Source organism: Eschscholzia californica, unplaced genomic scaffold, assembly GCF_041429995.1.
Source record: "Eschscholzia californica isolate CP2 unplaced genomic scaffold, dmEscCali1.0.p SCAF_1, whole genome shotgun sequence".
Lineage (NCBI taxonomy): Eukaryota > Viridiplantae > Streptophyta > Magnoliopsida > Ranunculales > Papaveraceae > Eschscholzia > Eschscholzia californica.
In genome coordinates, this window is record NW_028238198.1 from 68919522 (window position 1) to 68938408 (window position 18887).

The following is an 18887-nucleotide window of genomic DNA, read 5'->3' on the forward strand; positions in this document are numbered from 1 at the left end:
TGCTAGTCCTCAAGCAAAACAGAAAAACAAAAACTAAACCCATTTCACCACTTTCGTAGGGAATCACGATTGCACTTAGCACGTGCAACAAGATGTTAAACCTCTAGGTTACCCAACAGGACGAGTTTTCTCTCGTGAGGGTTTGCAGTGATATACCTACAAAAGGTCGATAGACTAAGGATGAACTCGGCGTCTTCAAATGTTAAAGAAGTACTTCAAGGGATAAACACTTAAACAAAACTAAACAAACATTTTAGGGAGCTTTTCCAAGGGATATACTTTTGTTCACTTCTACGTCAAAATTTCATTTTAGGGAAGGCAAAAAAAAGCAGCATCAGGGAGCTTTTCCAAGAAGAAGAAGTGGAAGCCGGGGTGCGTGTTTTGAGTCCCTTGCTGGCCGAAAATGCCACTGTTTTTGAAAAAAGAAAAGAAGGCTAAAAAAAGCATGCGCATAGCTTAGATCAATCTCGGCTGTTCGGTCACAATTCAGAGGGAAAATTAAAAAAAGAACTAAGAATTTTCGCCTACGCTGTACTGGCCGGACCATGTTGTATTTCAGCGGCTGCCCGCTCGCCTCCCCTTCCCCTGCCCGGACACAGAAGACCAAATGAATGTTACTGCCATTTCTTCTCCTTTTGTTCCATCTTTTCGATATTAATTTTTTTTTACAACTCTGGTAATAATACTCAAAATACCAAAAAGGACTTTCTTCACATTATTCTTTCCTTGGGTAAAATTCTCTTCATTTTGCTTTATGCCTTATTCTCAGGGTTCTAACAAATGGATTAGTTTTTATCTCTCTCTAGTTGACACGACTTTCAAGTTTCTCAAACAACAAGATAAAGGTTCGCATTATTACGAAAAATTTGAGGGTGTTATCGACTGCAAAACAAACTCACGCATTCAAAATTACCAAACGTAAATAATTTTCGGGTACCTCGGAAAATTAAAAAACGTAAATATGATGTGAGAATCAAGAAATGCTATGAGAACATACACAAAATTTGCGTAACATATAATTACGTACTTTTCATGCAAATTTTCTAGAGAAAACAAGATTGTAGAGAGAGAAACAATGGGACAAGATTTAAAATATTTTCTTAAAAAAAATTGATATCCTAACTTTAAGAATAAGGACAACAAACCCATGCACGGTTCAATGATCTATCGTTGAAAAAAAACGAGAATATAGTAAAAGAAGAAATTTAATCTATTGAGCATCACGTTCTTCTAAGTTTTCTCCAAGTGAAGACTAAAAAGCATGGATGAGTTTTCTCTGCGATTTCTCTAGGTGAACTGCAGAAGAGAGAGTTATGATCAATTTTCTTTAAGTCAAAAGATTAGGGAAACATTCCTATAAACAGAAAAGACAACTTTTTGTATGAATAAAAATTTCTTATTGCGGAATTATTTTAATGAAACTGAAAAAATTATTTGTAACTTCTAATCTGGATAATTTTATTTAACCTGGAATAGATTAGGTAGTAGTGGAGAAAAGAGAGGTTAGACATGTATATTACTCTTAATGGATTTATTTTCTATTTCATATTATATTTGGGCTCTAACCCCATTGACCCAGTGATATCGGACCTAAAACCTATCCACCCGGTTTAATTTTTTTTCTTCAAGAAATTCATTTGGGAGATAGATGAAATGAGACGAACGAAGACAAGAAACAAATTGGGGGGAAAGATTAAGAAACCAAAACTGATGGAATAACCTAAGAGAACATAAAAACTTTAAATGAAGATATGACCTAAATTAGTAGGTCAAATCCCAAGAAATTTATTAGTTAGAACTTCGGTTAAAAGTTCAAAAATTCAAGATCACTTTACTTGAGTGTAACATGTATACTTCTCAACCTAGGATTCCAAATCTTTCAGGTTCCAATAAAATATAATTCTCCTACAAAACTCTGTGATAAGTAAATAGAAACATTACCTTGAAAATTAAGGTAAAACATTACGTAGAAAATATGTATAAAATTAACTTGTGGTGTGTTTGGATGACGGAATCATGAATTCGCGGATTCATGAGTACTTGGAATTCATGATTCCACGGATTCATTAATTCAAGTAATATTTTTAGGTTTGGTTGGCGATTAATAAGAATCCTATGATTTATTATTATTTGAGTATTTTTAAACGTTTATTTAGAAAAAAATATTGAATTAACCTTGTTCTCGAAACTCGTTTTTCAAATATCGTTTCATTCGAGGAAATATCAGATTTTGGGAAAAAAGGGTTTAGGAGAAAATGAATTTCGAGGACAAACTGATTTTTGGAAAAAAAAAGTTTGAAAAAAATAATATTTTGAAGAAAAAATGATTTTCGGAGAAAAAAATTGATTTTTGGGAAAAAAAAATGATTTTCGAGAAAAAATGATCATTTTGTTGAAGAAAATATTTTAAGTTTGGAATTTGAATTAATTAATCGAAAATCCTAGCAAATCCCAAGGGGTAGGGTGAGATTTTGCTCCAATACAAATTTTGGAATTAGGAATCCTTATGATTCAAAAAGATTCTTGATAGCCAAATACATCGAAAAATCATGATTCCTACCAAATCTCACTTTCGATAGAAATCCTGCAACCAAACACACCATTGATTTTATAGAGAGGCACACACATTTCACCTATTCCTCCAACTTTTCATTGCAGACGAACTTGAGTGGAAACCTTTGGTTAAGCAGGCCACATTCTTCTCTGAATCCCCCTAACACTCTCTCTCCTCTCGTGGATATTATATTTCTTATCTCTTTAACAAATCCTATAGACCTAGGATCCAGTCTCTTTAAATCTCTCTTACTATTTAACTCAACTAGCGATCCCAATTGGTGGGTACAATTGAAGATGCATGTTTGCAAGCTGTTTATAAAAAGAATTCTAGATGAAAAATTATGGAAAAATAAAATTCTCCATTAGTTATACGCTCAGAAAGTTTTGAAATAATTTAACGTGACAATGTATTTGTGATCTGTACTCTTATGGTTGTTAGACTTAACTATAAGAGACCCATTTCGTCGGAGGGAAGGAGGTGAAACACTCCTCGGTTCAGTAGTTCCATATTTTAGTGTCCTATTATATTTAGTTCAATGTAATAGGTCTTACATTGCTTTTTTCAGCAAACTTACTTGCTAAGTTCAGTTCGATATCAACAAAAAGACACTGGATGAATGTCAAATATATTTTTAGATATCTTCAAGGACCTACTGACATGGGGTTACTTTACTTAAAGACTTCATCTAATGATTCACAACTAATAGGATACACTAACATCTCTCTGGTCCACATAAAGAGATTTCACAAAGTGATTACGTTTTTACCAGTGGAGTACAACTTTCTCATGGAATTGCAATGATCAAGTAGACAAAGAATGACAGCTACTTCTTCTAAACATTAAGATATTATTGCTTTTCATGAAATTATTAGAGAATGCATTTTTTACGCTCTATTGTTAGTCTTGTTAGGAGCTAATGTGATCTTCTTTCAGTTACGAAATTACCTACTTTAGTGTATGAAGGCAATGCGTTTTGCATGACTCTAATCAAGGACAAATATATTGAATGAAACATATTTGACCCAAGTTATTTTTTTCGAACCATCTACAGAAAAATCGTAAAATTAACATTTGGAAGATATGTTAACCTAGGGTTTCGGCTGAGAACAACCAGAAGAAGAAAAGAATGAAAAGAATGATTCTAGGGTTTTCCCAATTGGTATTTGTTTAGTCAAAGTCAAGGTATCATAGACCAAGTCAAAGCCCAGCTAGTCTATTCTCTGAAGACACCAACATATACACTAGAGGCACACCTGCAAGAAGAATAAAGAAGTTAGTTAGATTATTAACTAATCTTCAAGTTTGTTAAATGTTTGTTATATTTCTGTTAGACAATAACTAACTCTAATCTCTACTATAAAAGCTAGAGTTTGTAATCATTTTCAATTTGATTGAATAAAATTAGAGTTTTGAGAAACTTACATGGTATCAGATTTCAGGTTAGATCATTCTAGGGTTTCTCATCTATACTCAACAGCAATCTTTCATCATCTCCATTTTCTCGGAAAATCACAACAAAATTGCAAGAAGTGTTAAAATCAAGTAAAATTATCATCTTCAAGATCGAAATCAAGTAAAATCAAGATCAAAATCAAGTAAAATCAAGATCAAAATCAAGTTCTAATCAAAATCAAGTAAAATCAAAAGTAAAATCAACAAATATCTTCAACAACTTACTGTTTTTTTCGGCCTTTTTCTAAGCAAGGTTTTCTCTCATCATGTCTTCTGCTAATTCAGGTAATCTTCCTCCTATATCCTCTGTTACTAATTTCATAACTGAAAAGCTAGATGAAACCAATTATTTGATGTGGAAGGACCAAGTTGAAACAATGTTAAGTACATATGAACTTCTAGGGTTTGTAAATGGTTCTATTGAAGTACCAGCTCAAATCAAAATAATAAATGGCATAGAACAGGTGAATCCTGAGTTTCTGATTTGGAGAAGTAAAGAGAGTTTTGTGAAATCTTACCTTAAGAGTACTCTCTCCAAATCCATTTATTATGATATCTATGGACTTCAAACTGCACAAGAAATCTGGGACTATCTAGAACTTACAAACAATGAAGGTTTAGAATCCAAAAAGGATCAGTTAAGGAGAAAATTACAAAGTCTTAAAAAGGGAAGTGCTTCCATTTCTGAATACTTAAGAGAATTAAAGCAGATTTCAGATGCTTTAATCTCTGTTCATGACAGAATTAGTGATCCTGAGCTAGTCAGAATAGCAATACAAGGTCTGCCATCTGACTATGATCAATTTACCATTGCATTAAGGGCAAATAATGAACTACTTTCTTTAGCCCAACTAAAATCTAGGCTCATTCAACATGAGCAATGGTTACTTGCAAAAGAATCAGATCATGAAGTATACTATGTTAGAAGATCAGTTCCTAAACAGATTATGAGGAACAAACCATCCCCAACCTATTATAAGAATCAAGCATATGCTAAAATAGAGGGTTCATCCTCAAATACCCAAAATTCCCAGTCCCAACATAAAAAGGCTGATGATTTTGATTTTTCCACAGTACCATGTGGAATTTGTAAGAGATGGGGACATGTAGCAACTGTCTGTTATTTCAGATATAAACCAAACAAGCCTCAAACAGGATATCATACTGAAGAACTTAATCAAAAAATTGAAAAGGAAAGTGATGAACAATTGTACTCATACCCTTATGAAGAAGAAGCTCTTCTAGAATGTAATACTGCTGTTATCTATGATTGTACTCAAGATAAACCAAATGAGGATGAAGATATATTTGAAGAATGCTATACTGCCATTGAACAAATTCATGATGATGTATTTGAGGATTGTAATTCATATTTTCCTCATGAAGAGTGCTATACTCTAACTATATCTACTCAGTCAGCTGTTAAAGATCAAGCTTGGCTAGCTGATACAGGAGCTAGTAGCCACATGACCCACTCAGCTGAGAATCTATCTCTTCCCAAGTTTACAAAGGAAATGAGGCAGTAATGGTTGGTAGTGGAAAATTCCTACAAATTTCCAGTACAGGTACTTCTAAACTTTCTACCTCAAATTGTGTTTTTGATCTTCACAAAGTATTGTGTGTACCTAGCCTAAAAAGGAACTTGTTGTCTATATCAAAATTTACAAAGGACAACTCAGTTTCAGTGGAATTTATGCCCTGGGGGTATAATATTAAGGACATTTGGTCTCATAAAATTCTGGCAGAGGGTCCTGTTAGGAATAATTTGTATCCTATTGAAGTTCAAGGGGATTTTCTTCAATCTAGGTCTATAGAAGCTCATACAGCTCAAACAGCAACCTCTTATGAAACTTGGCATGCTAGGCTTGGTCATTCTCATTGTGGTATTATAAAACAGTTAAATCAAGAAAACAAAATACTACTGTCAGATACTAGTGATAAGTACTTCTGTAATTCTTGTGCTCTAGGAAAGAGTAAATGCTTACCGTTTGAATCATCCACCACTACAACAAATACCCCATTACACTTGGTACATTGTGATATATGGGGACCAGCACCCATCTCTACTCCAAATGGAGCAAAATATTACATTCTGTTTTTGGATGATTACAGTAAATATAGTTGGGTATATGCTATGAAAGCAAGGTCAGACAGTGTGAAATGCTTTACCCATTTCAAGGCAACCAATGAGAATCTTCTCAAAGAAAAAATAGTCTATTTTCAGTCTGATGGTGCACCTGAATTACAAAAAGGTGCTTTCAGGGCTTTTTTGGATACTAATGGCATTATTTTCAGGAGTTCTTGTCCATATACCCCTCAGCAAAATGGAAAAGCTGAGAGGAAACATAGACATATTACTGAGTTAGCTTACTTATCTATTCTTCAACTACCATCTGAACCCTCAACTTATAAGGAAGCAGCTAAGAGTGAAGAATGGTGTAAGGCTATGAATGAAGAATATCTAGCTTTACAACAGAATGAGACATGGTCTCTTGTTCCATATACTTCTCAAATGAATATTCTAGGCTGCAAATGGGTCTTTAAATTGAAGCAAAAGAGTGATGGTACTATTGAGAGATACAAGGCTAGACTTGTAGTCAAAGGCTTTCATCAACAGGAAGGGGTGGACTATGAAGAAACATTTAGTCCTGTAGTCAAGGCCAATACTATCAGACTCATTTTGACAGTGGCAGTAACTAATTTTTGGCATATCAAACAGCTTGATGTATCCAATGCCTTTCTTCATGGCACATTGGATGAAGCTATTTTTATGATTCAACCACCTGGGTTCATTCAACCAGGTAAAGAGAACTATGTTTGCCACCTTCACAAAGCTCTATATGGCTTGAAACAAGCACCCAGAGCTTGGTACAACAAATTTGCCAATTTTTTATACAAGTATGGTTTTCAAAAGAGTAAGACTGATCTCTCTATGTTTGTTTATCACTGCAACTCTGATATGCTAGTGCTCTTACTATATGTGGATGATATCATCCTTACTGGTAGTTCTATTATTCAGATCAACAAATTAATCTCTGATCTCAGTTCAGTATTCAAAATGAAGGATTTAGGTCAGTTGTCTTATTTTCTTGGTATAGAGGTAAACACTGATCCTCTACAGAAGCATATGGTTCTTACTCAACAGAAATACACTCTACAACTGCTACAAAAGGCAAATTTACTTGATTCAAAGCCATCAAAATTACCAGTTTCTAGTGGGCAGAGGGTATCACTTACTGATGGCACTGCATTATCCAGCCCTACTGAATACAGGAGCTTGGTGGGAGCTCTTCAGTATCTCACTCTTACTCGTCCTGATATATCCTTTGCAGTGAATTATGCCTCCCAGTTTATGCATAAACCAACAACAACACACATGATTATTGTCAAGAAAATTTTAAGATACCTAAAGGGTTCAATGGGGTCGGGTATTAGTATTTCTGCTGGAAATTTATCAACTCTCACAGCTTATTCAGATTCTGATTGGGCTGGATGCCCAGATTCCAGAAAATCGATTGGTGGTTATTGTGTGCTTTTTGGGGGTAATCTTATTTCGTGGAGTTCGAAAAAACAAGCTACTGTTGCTCGGTCCTCAACTGAAGCCGAGTATAAAGCCCTATCATCGGTAGCAACAGAAGTGGTTTGGATCTCTTACCTCATGAGTGAACTTCGTCTTCCATTGATCAAGCCTTTTGTGCTGTTTTGTGACAATATTAGCGCCAAATACCTTGCTTCTAACCCAATATTTCATGCAAGAACGAAGCACATCGAGGTCGATTTCCATTATGTTCGGGACTTGGTTACTGATGGCTCGGTTGTTGTTCATCATGTCTCTACATCAGATCAACTAGCCGATATCTTTACAAAGGGACTTTCTTTTGATCTATTTCCCAACTTAAGAAGCAAACTCATGGTTCATCATCCTTCTTCCCCATTGGTTTGAGGGGGGATGTTAACCTAGGGTTTCGGCTGAGAACAACCAGAAGAAGAAAAGAATGAAAAGAATGATTCTAGGGTTTTCCCAATTGGTATTTGTTTAGTCAAAGTCAAGGTATCATAGACCAAGTCAAAGCCCAGCTAGTCTATTCTCTGAAGACACCAACATATACACTAGAGGCACACCTGCAAGAAGAATAAAGAAGTTAGTTAGATTATTAACTAATCTTCAAGTTTGTTAAATGTTTGTTATATTTCTGTTAGACAATAACTAACTCTAATCTCTACTATAAAAGCTAGAGTTTGTAATCATTTTCAATTTGATTGAATAAAATTAGAGTTTTGAGAAACTTACAAGATATAATCATGCGATGATTATGCGAACTTATTATCTTGAGTCCATATGAAAAAAAAAAATGGTACAAGAAGTCTTCACTTTACCACGTACTTACCACCTTTGAATAGAACAAAGATAAGAACATGAGTTCAATTGCAATCTCATCGTTTCACCCCATCTTGTCCTGTTATCAACATAGGAGATGAGAATGGACTAGAAGGTAGAAGGCTATCCTCTCATTTTTTCAAAGTACAGACATTACCCCATTAACATTTTGGATACACAAACATTCACATGAACCGAACTTTCTTACTGATTTTGAAACTACCTTTGTTACATATATAGGACAAATCTTGAAGCATAATTCCAGAGCCCTGGATCCAAGACTCACACAAACTAGGACAACTTATTTGAAGCATTAATCAATTGATAAATAGTAACAAAATTCAACAACTTGTAGGGTAGAGATGAGGGGCTAAACGTGGCTCGGCTTGTGCCCGTAGTGGCTTAGCCAGTGAAAGATCATTAGTCGATTCAGATAAATCGATATACAGTTCACCATGAGGGACACTCCAATTGAACCCCTGAAGAAGTCTCGCCAACAGCATGACGGTAATGACGGATCCGAGTTCGATACCGATGCATCCACGTCGTCCGGTACTAAAGGAAACAAATCGAAGATCTGGTTCAGCGATGTGGATTGTAGCCAAGCCATCCATCAAATGGCGTTCAGGTATGTAATTGAGTGGCTCAACCCAGACCTTGGGGTTTAGGCCTCCTCGGCTCAATAGTATATGACTACCTTTAGGGATAAAATAACCACCAACTGTGGCATCAGATATGGACATATGAGGAACGTTAAAGGGAAGGATTGGATGGAGCCTAAATGCTTCTCTAATACAAGCTTTTACATAATTTAGCTTTGGAAAATCAGATTCTTGTACCAAACGGTCCTTTCCAACTACCATATCGATTTCTTCAACAGCTTTTCGAAGAATATCAGGTTGGTTGATCATCTCTGCCATTGCCCATTCTGCAACATTTGGAGGATTGTCAACCGTTGCATGCATAAAATAAGTCCTGCAACATTATATTAATCATCATTAGAGTTTTCAATTAATTAATGACTGCTCATAGAGAACAAGAAAAACTAGGTAGATTTTAGACAAAATTGGATGTGGCTTGCCGTGATTCGCAGTGTAGTGGACTAGAATCATTGGAAGAACGAATTATGTACAACAAGCCAGCTAAGATTTCTGTCCTTTCCCAAGTTTTTCTTTTTCCGTGACATTTTTCTTAATTAAACAGAAAATTTTAGGGTTACCCTCTAACAACACATGCAACAGTAATTAGCTAGGGTAACCCTTGCTTCCCTTAAATTAAGATAAGCACGCAACTAGAAAAGTTAATAATTAAGAATTTGATTTGGTGCTATATATCATGAGTTAATGGGAAAATGATCTTACTGCTGTTTGAGCTTTAATCTCGTGTATTGATAGAGATGGCTCGCCATTGTCGTCCTTCAAGGATATGAATACATCAAGAAGATCCTCTGGTTCCTTTCCATCTTTCCATTCTCTAATTCTTTCTTCGATTATCCGATCATGATACTTGTTCACAGTCCTGACTGCTTTCTTCATAATCTTTTCATGGCCATCCAAATCTAACCATCTCAACCATGGCAAATAATCTGATATACAATATGCATAAATGTAACCTAAAATCATAAAAAGTGCATCCACATGTTCTTCTTCTTCAAAACTAGGTCCTCCATCTTCTCTTCCTTCTCCAAAGTACCTCTTATTGAACATCATCCTCCTTATAGCATTTCCAGTGTACTGTCTTGAAGCAAGTCTGATATCAATCACTGCACCACCACCACCACCACCTTCGTAGGATAACCCTAATTTCTTGCATTGGTTATTTATGTAGAGAATTAAGTTATTAGCTTCCTGACTTCTCTTCTCAAGCAACCATTTTACCCTTGAAGGATTAATCACAGAAGCTAGGGATTTTCTCATCTTCTTCCACTGATCTCCCCATGGTACAAGTATAGCATCCATGTACCCGTGGCTAGCTATTTCGGTGGCCATTGTTAAGGGCCTTGATGCAAATGTTGCATCTTGTTTCTTCAAGAACTCCTGGGCTAGCTCCGGTGAGTTTACCAAAATCACATGAACATTGCCAAGACGGATACATGCAATATCAGTATTAAACTCCTCCATAACCCTTAATATCCACCGAAATGCGGGTTTGTTTCGACGTAATTCAAGAAGACTTCCTATAATTGGCCATGGCGCAGGACCCGGAGGTAGTGGAGCTTGGGTACTGGTAGACAGATACCGACGTTTTCTCATGAAAACTGTTGCAAGTATGATAAGTACTGAGGTGGTGGTAATTAGGGCTATTCTTGCAAGTTCGCCCACGGACTCCGGCTTGAGTGTAATGAATGAGAAGAAGGTGGACGTGGTGTAGGCCATTTGGAGTATTTTAGGTTTTATCTGGCAAAAGTAAAACTATGAGAAATGATTTGCATGCTCACTGTAAAGTTCAGAGTTTTTTTTCTTTCGGGTACTTATGGGGTTTATCTGAAAAATGGAGGACATAGTTCATTTCTCTCCTATTGTCATATTCACTTATGTGGCAAAACTTAATTTGAGAAGAAATATAAGCTAAAAAAATTCTTTGAGATATAAGTTATTTTGTAGTAAATTATGATTATTATTTGTATATTGTATCAATATGTAGGTGGGGGGGGGGGGGGTGGTAGTGGTTGAGGATTTGGAGGGACATTGCCATGTCCCTCCAAATCCTATGTTATTGGTTGGGGACATTTTAAATGTCCCCAAATGTCTGTGTTATTGGTTGGGGACATTTAAAATGTCTCAAAATGTCCGTGTTATTCGTTTGAGACATTTCAAATGTCCTGAAATGTCTGTGGTATTCGTTAGAGACACGAAATTACGGACATTTCAAGACAAATTGGTTTTGGAGACATGTGAGGACATTTTAGTGTAAATTTGGAGAGCTTTTGGAGAGAAAATGTCTTTCAAAATATGGAAGACACTTGCGGACATTTCATTAAGAAATATAAAAATAATTATTATTATCAAATTAGATTAAATAATTTATAATAAATAACATATAAAAATATTAATTATTATAATACTTTATTATAGTAATAATGATATTATTGCCATTACTATATTATACTATTATTATATTATTATAATATTATCTTATTATTATATTATTATACTATATTATTATTATCTTATTATATGTTACTATATTATTGTATTATTATTATATTATATTATTATTATATTATATTATTACTATATTATATTATTATTATTATTATTATATTATAGTAATAATGATATTATTATCATATTATTATATTATATTATTATTATCCTATTGTTATTTCATTATTTTCTTATATTACTATATTATTGTATTATTATTATAATATTATTGTATTATTGTTATTATTATTATTATATTTTATAATATTATCTTATTATATTACTATGTTATATTATTATTATCTTATTATATGTTACTATATTATTGTATTATTATATTATTATATTATTATATTATTATATTATATCATAGTAATAATGATATTATTATCATATTACTATATTATATTATTATTATATTATATATATATTAGTATACTATATAAAATAATACATATTTACCAATTGTCCATCAATGTTCACAGATATCTACGGATGGCTACCAAAGTCGAAAAATATATTTTCGAAATAATGGTACAATTATTTTTATTTCATATAATTAAACGATAATGATAAAATTAAATAAATAAATGTCCACTAATTGTCCATAAATGTCCTCAGATATCCACAGACGTCCACAAAACTCGAAAAATATATTTTTAAAATATGAGTACAAATATATTATTTTGTATGGTTAGACAATAATGACAATACTAAAATAATAAATGTCTACCAATTGTCATCCATGATGAGATAATAATAATAATAATAATAATAATAATAATAATATTAATAATAATAATAATAATAATAATAATAATAATAATAATAATAATAATAATAATAATAATATCCACTACACATTTTGTCCATGGATTCAATATGTTGAAATGTCTCCAAAACATTTTGTCTATAAACCAAATGTCTTGAAATGTCCATAAAGACTTTTTGTCCATATATCAAATGTCTTAAAATGTCTATAAAGACCTTTTGTCTACAGACAAATGTCTCGAAATGTCTTAAAATGTCTCGAAATGTCTACGAGACATTTTGTCCACGAATGTCCTCCTAAATCCCTATCCACTACCCCCCCCCCCCCCCGTAGTTTCAATCTTTATCTAGTTAATATATTAATTGTTGATTGTTGATAAATGCAGTTTCAGATTATTTTTTGTCAAGTGGCCTTATTGAGATATGAAAGATTATTAGTTGTGTTAACTACTAATGTAAAAGATATGGAAGATAGAAAAGATATGAGACGGATCGAGATGAAGAGATCCGACGATCAAGAAGAGTCCAAGATATATGAAGATCCAGAAATATTTAGTTTCATGTGTATAGGATCTCTTATAATTATCTTTAGTTAAAGATTATATTCTTTTCTAGTTTATTTGGAGAAACTAGGAAACCCTAAACCCTATGTCTAACCAATATAACCGATCAACCTCACAATTGTATGTGGTGATTATTAAAAGAAGTTATTCTTCGTGGATGTAAGTCATGATTATTCGACCGTACAACGTTAAATTATCGTGTCACTATTTAAATTTATATCTCCAGTTATAATATAATCATGAATTTAACATGGTATAGCAGGTTAACTGATCCTGATTTATGCTTCCGCAAAATTCCAACTTTTCTTTTTCGTTGTGACTACATCATTATCCAATCGCTTTGTGGCTTTGTTAAACTTTTCTAAGATTATTCTTGTGAAAATAAGAGAGGGTTGTAGGATTTAACCCACCGCCATGACTCTCTCTCTAGAAATACATAACAATAGTCGATTTGTTTTAATAGACCGTTTTTTTATTGGCTCAATCGATTAGATTTATCTTTTTCCTCATCGATTTGAGTTCTTCCTGTACCCAAATTCAATTTTCGAGTCTAATTGAGCCATAGTTTTAGTATTCGACAGAACCCTAACTCAGGTGACTATCCCGACCTCTTCGTTGGTCGGAGCTTTTACTTTCGTGACGGGATATTTCGTGACAGATTGTTTTACCCCTGTACCTACCTGTTGGAGAATTTCTTTTGTGATAGGCTACTACTGTCACTTATCCAACTATATCTAGTTGTGACGTTATATTTTCTGTCACATTTTATGTTCGATCTGTGACACTAAATAACTTAATTCCATTAATGCCTTTTCGGATTCACCCGTGACATTTTTACCACCATCTTCTCTTTCCTATCAAATTACATTTTGGACTATCTCTTTCCCAAATAAAATATCTTTGTTTTAACTTTTAATTCCAAAATTCAACGTGTGACTTTACATTTTTTGACAACGAAATTCACATCAACTATAACAACTTGTATTGTTAATTTCTCAGTCTATTTTAGGCTCTTACACTATTTCGCTGAAAATCAATCCCTTGTCGACAATTTTCACAAAATCATCATTCTGGTTGTTACTTATCAATTTTTTTGACATGCGACAATAATTTTCTTGTCGATTTTCAACAAAACTATTTTATTTTGTTGTCACTCGTTAATTTAATACTTGATATTTTTCATACGACAATAACCTTGTCGATATTAACCATCACAACTTTTTTGTTGTTGACATTTTCTTTCACATTGTTCATACAATGACATCTTCTTAATCATGACAACAATATCATTACTTTCATTGCCATTGATATAGATTCACGTTCAAACTTCTGGCATTTCCCGACGTTTTGTTGTGACTTACTCGTCCTTCAATCATCTCCACCAATCATCCAAAATCAGAGTGTTGGAAGAAGAAAAATAAAAAAAGTCAACAAGTTTTTTTTTTTTTTTCTCCAAGCGGGATTCAAACTCGGGCCAAGCACCATTTCTCATAAAAGAAAATAACATTACATGTGAACATGTGAAAAAAATATACTCTAATAATCAATAAGTTAATCAAAATCAATAAGTCTCCATTGGTTGAAGAATTTCACTAAATCTGTTACAAATGTTTGAAAAGACGGTGCATTGACTGGGTTAAATATTAGTTGGCAAGTCATTCTATAATAGGAAATGAGTCCTAATAATGAGACAATATGTGATGTCTTCAATAGTATGTCAGTCTTTCTATGCTATTGAAGTAATAAATTACTTCTGAATAAAATAACATAGGTCATTAACAATTTTAGAATAATTCAACAAAAATAATTGGAATAATATATATTTGGATCTAAAAAGTCTCAAAGATGTAATTGAGAGGTTGAGCAAGTCCAACGTAGGGGTTCGGAGCCCCAATTTTGGGAGCTCCTGATTTTTTTTTCAACTCAAATATCGGTATCTAACAGGAGCTCCCAAATTCAAATTATGTAGGCGCGTGAGATTTTATATCAATTTTCAACTATAAATTATTAGTTCCAAATATAAACTTTAAATTTGATATTATTGTAGAGAGATAATTTAAAAAAGATGTAAAAAAACAGTAAAAAGAAAGAAAAAGTTCTGAAAAAATAACAAAAATAAAATTTAAAAAATAATTTAAAACAAGTTTTTTTTTTTAAACGAAACAACCGGTCACAATTTAGGGTTGGGAGCCCCCAACCCCTGGTCTCCCAAATTTAAATATAGGAGCCCAACCTAACCACATTCGACTTGCTCTAACTCGGTACGACCTAACATGCCGTCTTATGTGTCATCTGAACTTATATATAAAAGTTGTTAACAAATACTACTATTATAATGATATACACATAAGTGTATAGTATGTAGTCCACCATCCTTTGGTGCAGTGGTTGGAAACTCTCTCTTATGCCTATGAAGTCATGGGATCGAGTTTCAGTATGAGTAGTCCATTATTGAGATTTATCCTGTAATTTAGACAACAAAAAAAGTAGATCAAGGAATAGATGGGCTTTCAGGCCCCTTAGAGTAGCCCTAAAGGTCTTAATATGACATTTAGAGTCCAAGATGTCGTAATTGGCTGTTATAGTGCTCATCCAAATTAATGATGCACTACATATTCTAATCACGATGTATAAATGTCATTCTAATGTAATGACTCTTGAAATCCAGTCTCAAAACAAAAGTGTATAATATGTAGTATTTGACTTAAATAAAGTATAACGTAACTTGTCAAAATGAGTTTAGATCCAATTTCAAAAAAGAATTAGAAGTTATATTTAATTTGTTTGTGTAGAGGTTGGACACCCACTCCGTAACACGGAAGTCTCAAGTTCGATTTCATGGAAATACAAAATCCTGAATTTATTGAACTTGAGCACAAATGTAGTTATTTAGTTGGGCTCTTTAGGATGCATTTTAGGATCTTTATGACATCCTTTGAGGGGCTTAAATCAGACGGTTATCGTGCTTATTCAATTTATTAATATTGATGTACCTTTCTATTATTTCTTCATTATGTATTCGTGTCATATGAGTATCGTAGTCGATTTCCAAAAAGATATAAGTAAAGCAAATATATTTTTATAAATGGTCACCCCAATGTAATGCAACCACTTTGAAACTTCATATTTTGTGTAGATGATTATTGCCCCCCCTTAAAACTTCCATTGGAGAAGGATGATGAATGCCAAAGTCTTTAAGGATATATCGAAGCTATTGGAGTTTACAAGTGAGAGAAGCCAAGACTCTATATTCAGCTTCAGCGGAGGAGTGTGCAACAGTGGTTTGTTTCTTAGATTTCCAAGAGAGAGGACTCGGGCCTAGAAAAGTAATATATCCCGTTGTTGAGCGACGGGAGGCCGGGAAGCCGACTCAATCAGTCGCAATAGCTAGAAATCACTATTAGACTCTGTGTAGAGAGAAAAAAGCCATTGTCGAGGGAGCCTTTGAGATAACGAAGAACTTTATGGGCGACATCCAGATGCGAGGATGTCGGTGATTGCAAAAACTGACTCAAATAATTAACCCGCAAAGATAATATCGGGGCGAGTCACCGTGAGATAAAGAAGGCGGCCTATGAGGTGGCGATAAACAGAGGGATCAGGAATGGGATCCCCAGTGGAATTATGAAGGTTCAGCTTCTGTTGCATGGGGAATGGAGAAGGTTTCGAACCAGTGAGGCCAAAATCGGCGATAATGCCAAGGGTGTATTTTCGTTGACGTAGAAAAATTCCCTGAGAAGAGCGTGAAACTTCAATACCTAAAAAGTATCATAGACGACCCTGATCTTGCAGAGAGAATGTCTTATGAAGAAAAGACTTTAAGCGTAAATAACTGAATCGTTAGTACCAACGATAATAATGTCATCAACATAGACAAGGACGTAGAGAGACACTTTCTTAGATGTATAGGTGAATAAAGAGTAATCGGCAAGGGACTGAACGAATCCATGTTGTATTAATGTTGAAGAAAATTTCGTGAACCATTGACAGGAGGCTTGCTTTAGACCATAAAGGGATTTTTTTAACCGACAAACAAGTTGCCCCCCTTTTCGCGAAAATTCCGGAGGAGGTTTCATAAAAACTTCCTCGTCGAGATTGTTAGAAGTGACTCGAATATGGATTGGTATCGAACCCGGTTTACGACCCGCCAACCCGCTTACAAGAGAATTTCAGACCCGTTAGCAGAGCTGATTACTGAGACAGAGCTGGTATGCGAAGCAAGGCTGTGAGGCAGAGCTGGAATCCGAGACAGAGCTGGGATGCGAAAGCTAGGCTTATATCGGTGATTAGTGTTATCTGTGTATAATGTCGGTTGTAGAGAGAGTCGGTTGTAGAGAGTCGGTGAGGCGGTGGTATTAGGGTTTAGTGGATATATAAACTAAACCCTACGGATATATCACTAAGATACAATCTCACGAATCTCTTATGTAAACATGTTTACTTATCATAGTGGAAATCATCGCGCCGTTGTCGCCGTGGAGTAGGTCTCACCAACCGAACCACGTAAATCTCTGTGTTCTGTTCTTGATTGTTCTTTACTATTCCTATTGCTTTTCTTGGATTACTCGTATTGTTCACATTAACCCTGATTGGGCATAACAAGCTGGTATCAGAGCTGAGGTTTTGAGGTTTCTTTGATGGCGAAATACGAGATAGAGAAGTTCGATGGAAGTAACGATTTTAATCTTTAGAAGATTAAGATGCGAGTAGTATTAGTTCAACAGGGTCTACTGAAGACGTTGAATGGGAAGGTTGCACTCGCTGAATCACTTTCAGAGGCAGAGAAGGAAGATCTCATAGAGAGAGCTCATGGTCAGATTCTACTCTGTTTGAGCAATGAGGTCTTGCGGGAAGTAGCGACGGAAACTACAGCCGATGGGCTATAGAGTAAGCTAGAGACAAGGTATATGACGAAATCTCTAACTAATCGTTTGTATCTAAAGAATAAATTATTTAGTTTATAGATGTTAGAAGGAGAATCGTTGAAAGACCATGTGGATGAACTCAACCGAGTATTCTTAGATTTGGCAAATATAGATGTCAAATTCGAAGAAGAAGATAAGGCAGTACTATTGCTTGCATCCCTGCCACCATCATATGAAAGCTTTGTTGATTCTTTTATGTCTGGAAAAACAACTACAACCTTTGAGGATGTTAAATCAACATTGAACTCGAAGGAGTTGAGACGGAGGTCAATGGAAGAAAGCAGCTCATGTGATGGTTTGGTGGTAAGGGGAACGACGCAGCATGTGGTCGATGGGAAGGGTCGTTCTCGGTCTAAATCGAAACCAAAGAATTACAGATGCTTTAATTGTAAGATGGAGGGGCACTTCAAAAAGAATTTTCCTGAGCTTAGAAAGAAGCCAGCAGAGGCAGCAGTCACCGTAGAAGATGATGGTAGTGTCTTGGCAATCATTGAAGAATGTGATGAAGTTTTGGTTCTGGCGATCAATGCCCGCTTCGCAGAAAATAGGTGGATTTTGGATACTGGTTGTACATTCCATGTATGTCCTCATAAGGAATGGTTTTCCACTTACATAGTCATTAATGGCGGTAAGGTGTTAATGGGAAACGACGCTCCTTGTAAGGTGGTTGGAATAGGTACTATTCAGATCAAGATGCACGATGGTGTTGCGAGGACTATAACAGACATCAGACATGTTCCAGATTTGAAGAGGAATCTAATCTCTTTGGGAACTCTGGATGATAATGGTTGCAAATATGTTGGTGAAGGTGGTGTTCTTCGGGTTTTCAAGGGGAGTCTTACAGTTATGAAGGGGTTGAAAAAGAATGGTCTATATGTGCTACAGGGCAACACAGTTACCGGATTTGTAGCGGTATCATCATCAGACAAGGAAACTGAGACTCCCAAGCTATGGCATATGCGGTTAGGGCATATGAGTGAAAGGGGGATGGCTATACTGAGCAAGCAGGGTTTACTCTGTGGGCAGAAGGTTGGAAAACTGGAATTCTATGGACATTGCGTCTTCGGGAAGCAGTGTCGGGTAAAGTTCAGTACA

At 34.8% G+C, this 18887-nt stretch overlaps 1 pseudogene; it reads right to left on the reverse strand.

Annotated features, from left to right (window-relative positions):
• Positions 1-8728: 8728 nt before the first annotated feature.
• Positions 8729-10762, reverse strand: LOC147568626 (tryptophan N-monooxygenase CYP79A68 pseudogene; annotated as a pseudogene).
• Positions 10763-18887: the final 8125 nt, after the last annotated feature.